The sequence below is a fragment of the Amblyomma americanum genome, chromosome 1 (genome assembly GCF_052857255.1).
Source record: "Amblyomma americanum isolate KBUSLIRL-KWMA chromosome 1, ASM5285725v1, whole genome shotgun sequence".
In the NCBI taxonomy this organism is placed as follows: Eukaryota; Metazoa; Arthropoda; class Arachnida; order Ixodida; family Ixodidae; genus Amblyomma; species Amblyomma americanum.
Window position 1 is genome coordinate 189,884,033 of NC_135497.1, and position 10,707 is coordinate 189,894,739.

Consider the following 10,707-nt stretch of genomic DNA (forward strand, 5'->3'; position numbering starts at 1 on the left):
TTTCATTTTCAAGCTGTGCAGAGTACAGCAAGCCACACAATATGCGGAAATTAAAAACCGAAACTACTGGAACTGGTCAACATCGTCATTCCCGATTCTGCGACGCAGTTACGGTGGAATAACTAGAGCCTTAGAATCAGAGAGATATAGTGCCGCCGTGCAGCGACCGCGGCTCTCCGCCTGAGCCACATGGCCTGAGCTCAGCTGCGTCGCCTGCAGCTACCTCGCGCCCAGAGCAAATCCGCCTTGCCCAGAGTTTAGAAAGCTTTCGTTCGCAGCGCCGCCAGGAACAGGTGGTTGCGAGTAGCCACAATTTTTTTTTTACTACATCACTAACGATCAACTAACTGCCTTCGTAAATAAAACAAAATTTGGCGCCGTTTGTTGCACGGCGCATGTGGCAAAAATAACGTTACCAGTTTCATTTTAAAGCCTTAAACGTTACGCGACTTTAGCGCCGTCTTTTCGTTCGCCGGTGGTTGGGTTGGGCGCCCCACGCGTGCTATCGGCTGCTATCGGCCGTGTCCTACACTACCTCGTTTAGTACGCTGTAACACAGGCTGCGTTCCAATACTCCCAAGTAGACGGCTACTTAGACGTCTAGCCGGACAGCCGCCATCTTGGGACGCGTTCCATTTCTCGGCGAAGCAGTCTCATAAGACTGCTTCGCCGAAGTCCACATCGATGCAGGCTAACTTGCTGTCTAAAGATGGCGGAGCTGATGTACGCGGATGAGCAAGTCGGGCGTCGGACTGTACACGGAGTATAGGAAAGGAAAAACGTGAGTCATTACATTATGTTATTTGGTACGCAAACTAGTGGCTAATTAATCTTCGTAGACGTGCGATTCCTAGCAGTGAATCACGCAGGAGAAAATCGTGCAGTTGAGAGTTTTGCTACAGCAGCGGACGCTGTAGGCCTGTTTACGTGATCCGGCATCTGACGCATCTGACGATGCCGGATCTTAATTAGCACCTTGATTTTAGAGAATACTCGTCGCTGTCGTTGGTTTCCTCGACGGGCGTTAAGACGGCTGGCGTGACGGTTAACAAATGTGTTCTCCTGTTGCTGTATTAGTTGCATCAACTCTTTCGCGTGCATTCTTTTTTATCTTTACACACTCAGAACAAATACACCGGCATGTTGCGAATTGATTTTAGTCTTTGCAGGATTAAAGATCGCTGCTGTATTTAGGTCTCTCGCTGTCTCCGAGTGCCACGTACGGCAGACAGCAGGTTTAATGTCACGTATGTGTTTTCCTGTTGCAGTGTATATTAGCCGTATCGCATTTCGCGCATATTGATTACTGTCTTTCGTATTCTTTCTTATGTTTACAGGACCGTCTGGACGAGCACGTTCGAGGAGCATGTACAGTTGAGCATCAATAATAAAAGAATAATCGCATATCTCTTTAGCGTCGTCTTCGGAGAGCGGCCCCGCCTGCTACAAGTAGACTGACCGATAGGCACATCCACCAGTCCGGTTTACGCGCGAAGTCATTGCAGAAGAAATGTGTAAACTTGTTGAAAACACGTTTTTAATTATCGTTATTGCTCAGTTTGTGAAAAATAAAAGTACAACTGTTCATAAGCTTTAGTTACATTATTATGCCGCGAGGCGGCGTGAGCAGTAGACAAGTTCCAATACATGGACATGTAGACTGCTTCCTAGACGTCACACTAGACGTCTTGTTAGACGTCTAGAGTATTGGAACGCAGCCACAGTCTTCGTGTCGAGGTTTGGCGGTTGTAGCTGTGGTGGCTTTCTTCAGCTTGTTTTTCTTGAATGTGCGGCATCGTTGGTGTTGTAGTGTGACTGTAATCGGAAGCTGACAGATGGCCCCTGCGCTGCGGAAGACGTTCTTACGCGCAAGGAGCTCTCAAAAACTGCTCTGTCGTACCGCACCCAACACCACGCCGGCGCGGCCGGCCCCCGACGCCCGATAGAAGAAACGGCTGACCGTGATTGCTGAGTAAGTACTGAAATGTAAAATGACTTTTGTAGTGTGTCGTGGGATGCATGAGGGTTCTGAATGCATTCAGGCTTGGTCTTTACGTCTTGTTCGCCGTGAGGTGCGAAATGCGAGCACGACACGATCGCTTGCAGAGAGGAGGTGTTTTGACATGCTTGCGTGCCAGCTATGCGGCTTTTAGATTCACCCCCTTGCGCTCTTTGCGTAAGCACCGTTGCGAATAAGTTATGTGATAGAATTTGGTTGCACGCTGAGAACTGTGAAGCGCCGCTTGATTCGTTATTGTGACTGAACAGGAGCAGCGCGTAAAAAGTAGACCAGTAGAAGGAAAAGTGCTTGTAGCGGCTTGCGTCTTTTGATTCTGCTGCATGAGTGTTTACTCGATATGGAACATTGCCCGTTCTATGTCGCAGTCGTATGAAGTGCTACGTTTCTTAAAACCTTTGGTCAACGAAACTACGTTTAAAAATAGCAGAACCATTCAATTGCAGTGCACCTGAGGTAGTGGCACACTGGAAGGTTCTTTGTCGCTTTATTTGAATTACGTTCAATATACTGAATGTCATTCCCCATTTTCAGTCTCAAGTGATAAAATTATAACGTGATTCGCGAATAATAGCTCTAAGGGAAATATGACTGGCTTTGTAAGCCATTTTTATGCATACTAATGGACGTATAGGTAATTACTCATTAGCCTCCACTCCTGAACACATTGGACGGAACTTCTAGAGGCTGTAATGGGATGTTGCTTCTTCGATTATGTTTACAAAAGCATCTCTCTAATTCAGCCTTTCTTCAAATGCGTCTGCAGTGAAGGACTGTACAGCTACCCCACCGGTATCATCACACTGCTGTTGCACCTCCTTTCATCCATCATTCAGCTAACGCTACCTCAACCTGAGGTTAATGGCATCATCAACCTGCTGGTGCAGCCTATCAGCCATTGATACCGGATATCAAGCATGTCACCTGTAAAAGAATAGGTATGTGTGGGCATCACAGACAGTTGTTTTTTTCTTGTCTTTGCTTGTAGCCTGACAAAACTCTTCTGGTCCAGGATATATATCTCATTTGTTTCTTTTTCATCTTTTGAAAGAGCATCAAGAAGAAAGGAAAAAGGTATTGCGGGCATCATGAGAGTACTGTTCTAATCAAACGCATTGTGTTATAGTGTGTAATGGTCTTTTTACAGTTTTTATGCTCATGCTTCTGCTTGGGAATCTTGACCACTGTATAGACCAAATAAAAAGATATATGTGCTTCATGACCTTTCTACAGTAGCCTAAAAGCAGCAATTAAATTTCATAGCTTTACTTCACCAGTACCTACCTGTTGCAAGGCACGGCAAGTTTGAAGTGAACCAGTGGTGTGATAACTGGCAGACATAGCAGAAGGGGAAATACATTATTGAATTTTAGTGTTCAAGTAGAAACGAGAACAGAAAACTGGGCAAGTTGGAATGGATTCATCTTTAAGCAGCGCGAAACACAGGACGTAGTGGAAGAAACACGAGACGACACGAGTGCTAATTTTTATTTTTGACGTTCTTCAACAGCTGAGCATGGGGTAGGGAGTAAAACAGATCCTCCACATCCATGCTAAAGGTATAATGTTTCTTGTCCTACATCTGCGACAGGAAGTCAACTACCTCAGTAGTTTTTTTTTTTTTTGAAGCGATGTTTATTGCCTCAGGGCATAAAAACTATGAAGTGAAAGATGAGTAGATGCTTAAATAAATGAAAAAAGTTGAGCTGATCTGATGAAATCAAGAAGTGAATGATGATATGGACCCTGTGTCTATGCAATATATGAATCCAGATTGTCCGGTGAGAGTCCCACTGACGCCAGGTGCCAAATTCTCGTTGGCTTCAGCGCCGTGCAGTCCCACAACAGGTGGTGGATATTCGCCTCACAGTCTCTGTTCTTGCAGACTGGGCACCCGAGGCGGGGATATAAATCTTTGAAATGCAGCCACTTGCGTGTCACAGCTGGAGTTAAGCAACCCCGACCCGTATCCTCCGAAGCGCAACCTCCTCTGCACGGGAAGACCACGGGGGAGGGTTACCGCACACGGATGGATCAGAGCCGGTGTGAGGCGCCGGAGGTGTTCTTTTCTTGTTAAAAGTAGGGTGCTGTCATCCAGAGTGAGGACTCGAGGCAAAGACGAGTTTGGGGTCGAAAGGCGGGTCGCAGAATCTGCGCGGCTTTGTGCGCTCAGGAGGTCACGCGGGACCCACTCAATACGGATTTGTTGTGGGATGCGTGCCGCTAGACGATGGATGTCTTGGCAGATTTCTGGAATGCGACTGACTCGTCATAGTAGGCGTGTGACGTGAAGGGTGTCGATGCGAATGACAATGCGGGCCATGGGTAGCGTAGTAGAGTTCTTCACCATAAAAGGGTCCGGCAGCTTAAGTGAGCCTAAATGCCACTGCAAATAGCCTGAAACAGCATGCTGCCAAGTGTCATGCTATGATACTACTGCCGGAAAAGGGACATGGGTTTATGGGTCTTGACCATAAAAAAGAGGTCCAACACCTTATCTTTTGTGTTGTTGATGGTGGCATATAGTCCATCCAGGCTCATTCTTTGTAACATATCTAAGGCTTGCTTCTTGACGGCAGCAGGCCTCAACACCACGAGTATAAAATTCTTATTCACAGCTTCTTCTTTCCTTCTTGGTGAACAGATGTTCTGGTGCGAGAACAAAGAATCTCTCTTTGTTCGAAAGGAGAGGCCTCAAGCCTTCAGCTGCCAAGTAGTTGATCAATCCCTTCATACGTCTTGATGCCTTTTTGCCCTTGTAGTTGCAGACGACTTCTGAGCACTCACTGACACATCTCTGTTTGTCTCCTTCGGATACGTCCTGGGACACAAGTGTCCCAGGGCGTCCCAGGGCTCGTGTCGTCTCGTGTTTCTTCCACTACGTCCTGTGTTTCACGCTGCTTGAAGATGAATTTAAGTGGAAGACTATGCCTTAGAAGCACAGGTGTGGCTAGCATGAATAATGCGCACCATATGAAATTAGCCTTGCATTATGTGAAACCCTGTGAAGCTTATATTGAAGCTGTACAGAAGAAAGGCATTTGTTCGATATATCATGAGTGTTGCTGAGGTTATTGTTCTTTCACACTCCCTTTGTCACAACTTACTGCACTGTACAGTTCAGATGCATTTGGAATGTTTTTAATATTTGTTCATTCTTGTTTTTATTCATACCAACGTTCAATTACATGTTGCACTACACTAGCTGAGCTCACGTCAACAATTATTTCCATGACCTTAACCATGCCCCTTGTTTTACTTGAACCGACGCATTTGTTGTTGCCCCCCTGCTGAGCCATCAAGTTTTGCTATAAGCTGCACAAATTATTTCATTCCATGCCCCTTGTTTTACTTGAACCGACGCATTTGTTGTTGCCCCCCTGCTGAGCCATCAAGTTTTGCTATAAGCTGCGCAAATTATTTCATTCACTTTCAAGAGGCATTGCTGCAATTAGTGGCATGTAATTGCCTAATTACCTGGGTACTCATTTTTATCTTCTTTGGAACACATTTCTTTTTTACTTGTTTCCCTTGTATTGAGCATGCCACAGCACTGGAGTGATGTGCTGCGGGACAAGTAAAGAAATGTCAGTCCAGCTGCTCCCTTAGGGGCACTTTGCTGAGGTTTTTCTCGCTCGTAGGTCTGGGTGGCTTTACTTACAAGCATTGTATGTGACACAGTGTGTGACACGCCTGCTATAGCTCCAAATGGTGATACATTATGTACAGACAGGTAAATAAACTGAACGGGAAGTAAAGTTGAGTTACTTTCTCCTGGGTACTTAGAGACACAATGGTGTGCAAGTTATATTGTGGTGTGTTTCAGGTACCACTTTTGAGAGAAAAAGCTGCCTGAAGTTTGGTATATACCAGTCAAGAAACATGAAATAATTTTCACATTTGGTGGTGTGCAAGATATCTTCAAATGACTGGAATGACTAAATATCTCTTTATAGCAGCCCTATTAGGCACAACATGTTAATGTCAGTTCCTGTGTATATCAGTCTTCAAATGTAGGGGTAGAGTTGAGCACAGTAGCATGTTATGGCTTTTTCTTGTTCAAGGAAGCATTGCATTTATTTCTATTGTTGTGTCTGCTGCTTGTGCTGTTACTCAGCAACCTTATTAAACCCACTCTGAGTGCTACGTTTTAGTGCACATTTAGCCGATTTTTGCCTCTCCAAGTTTTGATTATGAAAGAATTCACTATAACTATACACCCCGAATCTGTTTCTTACGCAGTTCTTTAGCCGCTGCATTCCGCCATGGAGGAACCTACCTATTGGTGCTGTTTGTGCACACATCTCATGGCTAGGACGCTACCTCTTCTTGCTTGTAACGCAGACAAGTAATGACAAGGGGGCTGGCTGATATTGCGGACAAGTGGCACGATGGCACACAAAATAACGGACCAACCAGGTCACTTCAGTATCCTTGTGCTATTATGTTTTTTAAAATCACCTCAAAGCTTGATATCTACATCATTGTGGACTTTTAGCATATATTTAGCAGGACTTTCATTCGCTAGTGTTTGCAGCCTTGAATGTCAGTCTTAAGACAGTGTAAGTACTGTTTCACTGTGAGAGATTTTTTAGCTATTTAGGGAGGTAAACAATCACTTCCTTAGAAATATGAGTCTAAATGTGCATATTGTAGTGGTGTGAAGTGTTGAAAAACCATGTAGCTTTGATGCTTGTCAGAGGTAAAAGTCCACATCTAGTTACGTGAAGCTAATCACATGTCTGCAGTTGTAAAGTGCTGCACTTCAGGCTCGCTACAGGGTGCTTCACATCTTTCATTTTGTCACGAGTTCATTTGGCTGCCTTGAGTGGTCTGGATTGACTGGCATGTCAGGAAGCTAAAAGAGAATCTGCCTTGAATTCTTACTGTTTAAGCAACAGTGCTTCACTGTGTGTGTATGTGTGTGCATGCACAGAGTTTTTCGAAAGATTTGTTATGTGGCTAATGGAACCTTCATGTTGCAGAAGAAATTATTTCGCTTCTGTGTTGTTCAGGAAAGAGAGCAGTAATAGCATACACACCTGGTGTTTCAAAGAGAATGAAACAATTTTGAAAAATATGCTTTTTGGGTTCAAAATATGGCTTTTGCAGCATAGTAATACAAGTGTTGGCAGGCACCGGAAAGTCAGTGAATTGCATTTAATAAGCTGGTTAGCTAATTTCTGGTAATAAACTTTTAACTATCACAGTTAAGTAACTGGTTGCAATTAGAATTTGTAGCCTGTCATTAGTAGTAGCCATATCAGTGTTTAGAATTTACAAAACGCGATTACCCTCGCCACTGTGGCTCATCAAAATTTGACTGCATCATGTGAAAATACATGCACTTTTGAAAGCATGCATGCAAAGCAACTGCTCCAGTGCATTATACTAGACGAAAAAGCCAAATTTTGTTGAGCCACAGCACAAAGGGTAATCGTGTTTTCAAAATTCTAAAAACTGATATGGCTATTACTAATGATTGGCTGCAAATGTCTTAATTGCAATTAGACGTCTAACTTTAATAGTTAAGTTTGTTGTTGGGTGATCCCACGAGAGTTACACTGTCTAAATATTTCAAATTTTTAATTTTTTTTAGTAATATATATATTATGCATACATTTTTCAGTAGCCCAGCAGTCAATTACGTTTTGTGGAAAATGCTAATACTTCCGGACAAAAAGTATAAAATAAAATAAACGACGTAGTGGCAAAGGCACCGTGATTTTCACGCACAGTTCAATTTCGCAAAGTTGCATTGACGTAAGCATTTGTATTAGAAAGCCATGATGTATGTTTCGTGCTAAATGTACAGGTGAGAAGGAATAGGTTGGGCTTATTTCCGTCATTTTGAAGAAGTTGTCGCTTACTGTAAAAAATTTTGAAAACAAGAAGTCTCAAGCGAGGCTATCTTCATGAATTTTTTCGCTGCAGCTATAAAGCACATCTTCAAATTTGCAGATTGTATAAGCATCGAGGGGCTAGAAAAGTGTACAGACTTTCATTTTTATATAATGCAGGGAAGTACACGAAGTATTGCCTTAAATCTGACATTTTTGACTATAGTAGTGTTTTTACAAATAAAAAAAATCCATCTTTAATTTTTTTGAAAACTTCTCAAAAAAGTCTCTAGAAGGAGGCAAAAAAGAATGCGAAAGAATGTATTGCATTATTTTGCTTCTAACAATGATATCCAAGCTCAAACTTGTAGCTTTTTGAGCGTCTGCAGGAGTGCCTAATTGAGGGCGCAGAAGCAGCAAACACGCCCCCCGCTGCTTTAAATTTCTCGCAAATCCCAAGAATGAAACATTTTCCATCAGGAGAGAGCATACGTAATTACTTTTTGTGGACAAACATCTGTCTGTAATGTAACCAGGATTCGGTAGTACCGATACCGTCGAGTGCAGGTAACAGAGTTAAGCGCTCCTGCCGATGCTCAAAAAGCTACATGTTTTAGCTTGGATGTAATTGTTAGAAACAAAATAATGGAACATGCTCTTTAATATTCTTTTTCACCTTCTTTGGGAGACTGGTTTCAGCAGTTATAAGAAAAATTGGAGATGCTTTTGAAAGCACTATTTTATTCAAAATTGCCGGATTTAGAGCAATACTTCTTGCACTTCTCTGTATTATACAAAAATCAAAGTCAGTACACTTGTTTAGCACCTGATGCTTATCCACTGTGGAAATTTTAAGATCTGCTTTATATTTGCAGAGGAAAAACTTCTTGAAAATTGCCTCATTTGAAACTTGTCTCTTCAAAAATTTTTGTAATAAGCGACAACTTCTTCACAATGGTGGAAATAAGCCTGAAATACTCTGGTGGAAATAAGCCTGACAATATATTCATCATGGCTTTCATATTTTTTATTCCTGCATCAAGCAAATTCGCGCAATTGATCTCTATGTAAAAATGCTGCCTCTGCCTTGACGTCATTTACAGTTGTTTCTTCTGAAATATTTGCATTTTCATGAAACTAAATCCACTCTTGGCCTGCTGAATATTGTGTGCACAGTGCATAACATAATCAAGAATATTTAAAAATTCGAATAATTTGATCTCTCGTGGAATTAGTCTATTAAAAATTTGTTAACCAGCTAACTACTCAACACGATGCGCCAGTTTTCTGGTTCTCGCCAACACTGGTAGTACTATGTTGAAAAAGCCATATGTTTTCTTCACAAAACCTTTTTTTTCTTAGAATTGCTTAGTCTTCCCTGAAACTCCTCGTATGTAAGAAAACAATAACACGATTTAATCCATGACATCTCAGCTGGAGGACCAGCCTTTTTCAAGTGTACTACAGCATTCGAAGCACACAGCTTTTGTTTCAAATGCTGTAGTACACTCGAAAAAGGCCGCTTCTGCAAAAATGTGAATTAGATCCTGTTATGTTTACAATTTCTCCTGACATTTTCTTGCATTGATCAATCAGTTACGAAGAAATCACCTTATATATATATATATATATATATATATATATATATATATATATATATATGTGGTGGGATTTCATATTCGTAAGATGAAGCCATTGATACCTCTAAGGCCCACAGACAATAACATTTGTGGTGGACGGGGGCTTTGCATAAAGGATATAAATAAAATCGCTAGACGGTTCCTGTGTGTCAATCAATGTTAACAAGAGGAAACTGAGGGGCTAGGGCTCTTGGGCCGAAGGGAGTATTCTGTTCCCCTAGACTCCGTAAAATATTTTGATGTATGATGCATATCTTGCAGTGCTTATGTAAGTTAGTGCTTGTGTGCAATAAATGAAAGTAATAATTTGTGTTTTGCTTCGGTGATTCTTTAAAGAGTCTAGGATAGAGTTCACAAAATGATTTTGAAGTGCTAAAACAATGTTGATCAAAATGCCATACAGTGTAGGTAACGCACACATTTCCAGACGTTGATAAGTTAGTGAGTGGCAATTATGCTTTCTTCATACTTGAGTCTTGGATAACGGTGGCCAATTGTCGGAAGACCGTTGATATGGTGTGTGTAGTAAGTGGTCGATAGGAAGTATGTAAAAACTCAATAAGGCGATGACAGGAAGTTTGAAGACTTTCTATGTACTTGAGTCTTTTGAATAACGGTGGCCAATTGCCAGAAGAACCTTGATCGGGTGTTGGTAGACATCATCGGTAAGTGGTCGATAGAAAGTATGTAGCAACTCGATAATGAGATGATAGGAAGTATAACGACTTTCTTTGTACTTGAGTCTTTTTGGATAACGGTGGCCATTTGCCAGAAGACGGTTGATTGGTGGTTACTACAAAGTATATAAACATATAAAATGCTTTCTGTTATATTCCGATAGGCTGTATTAACATTTGTCTAAAGACGTTTTAAAGAATGTTACTAAAAAATTTTTGTAAGGGCAGGCCATTGAGGAATTGGACAAAGGGCCGCACCTGCACCATTCAATCGCAGTCATGGGTCGTATATGCGTTCCAGTACTTTGGATCTATTTTGTCTTTCATGTCTAGTTCTGGGTGCATGTTTTTTGGGAAAGGGGGATCCTAATGCGGCTCCTATTTTCCTTGTTAATTCCCTCCCTTTCATCTACAATTGGTTGTTGGTTGTTTGGCAAAGGAAATGGCGCAGCATTTGCCTCACATCTGGCGGACACCTGAACCGCGCGCGCCTTAAGGAAATGGAAAACGGACGGAGTGAAAGAACAGAGGAA

General features: G+C 42.1%; 1 long non-coding RNA gene across 1 annotated transcript; it reads left to right on the forward strand.

Moving 5' to 3' along the window:
• The first annotated feature begins 473 nt into the window (after positions 1-473).
• On the forward strand, positions 474-9,803 carry LOC144114401 (uncharacterized). Its single transcript, XR_013311029.1, has 4 exons — positions 474-559; positions 1,725-1,972; positions 2,784-2,955; positions 6,260-9,803. It is a non-coding gene; the product is annotated as an uncharacterized LOC144114401 (long non-coding RNA).
• Positions 9,804-10,707: the final 904 nt, after the last annotated feature.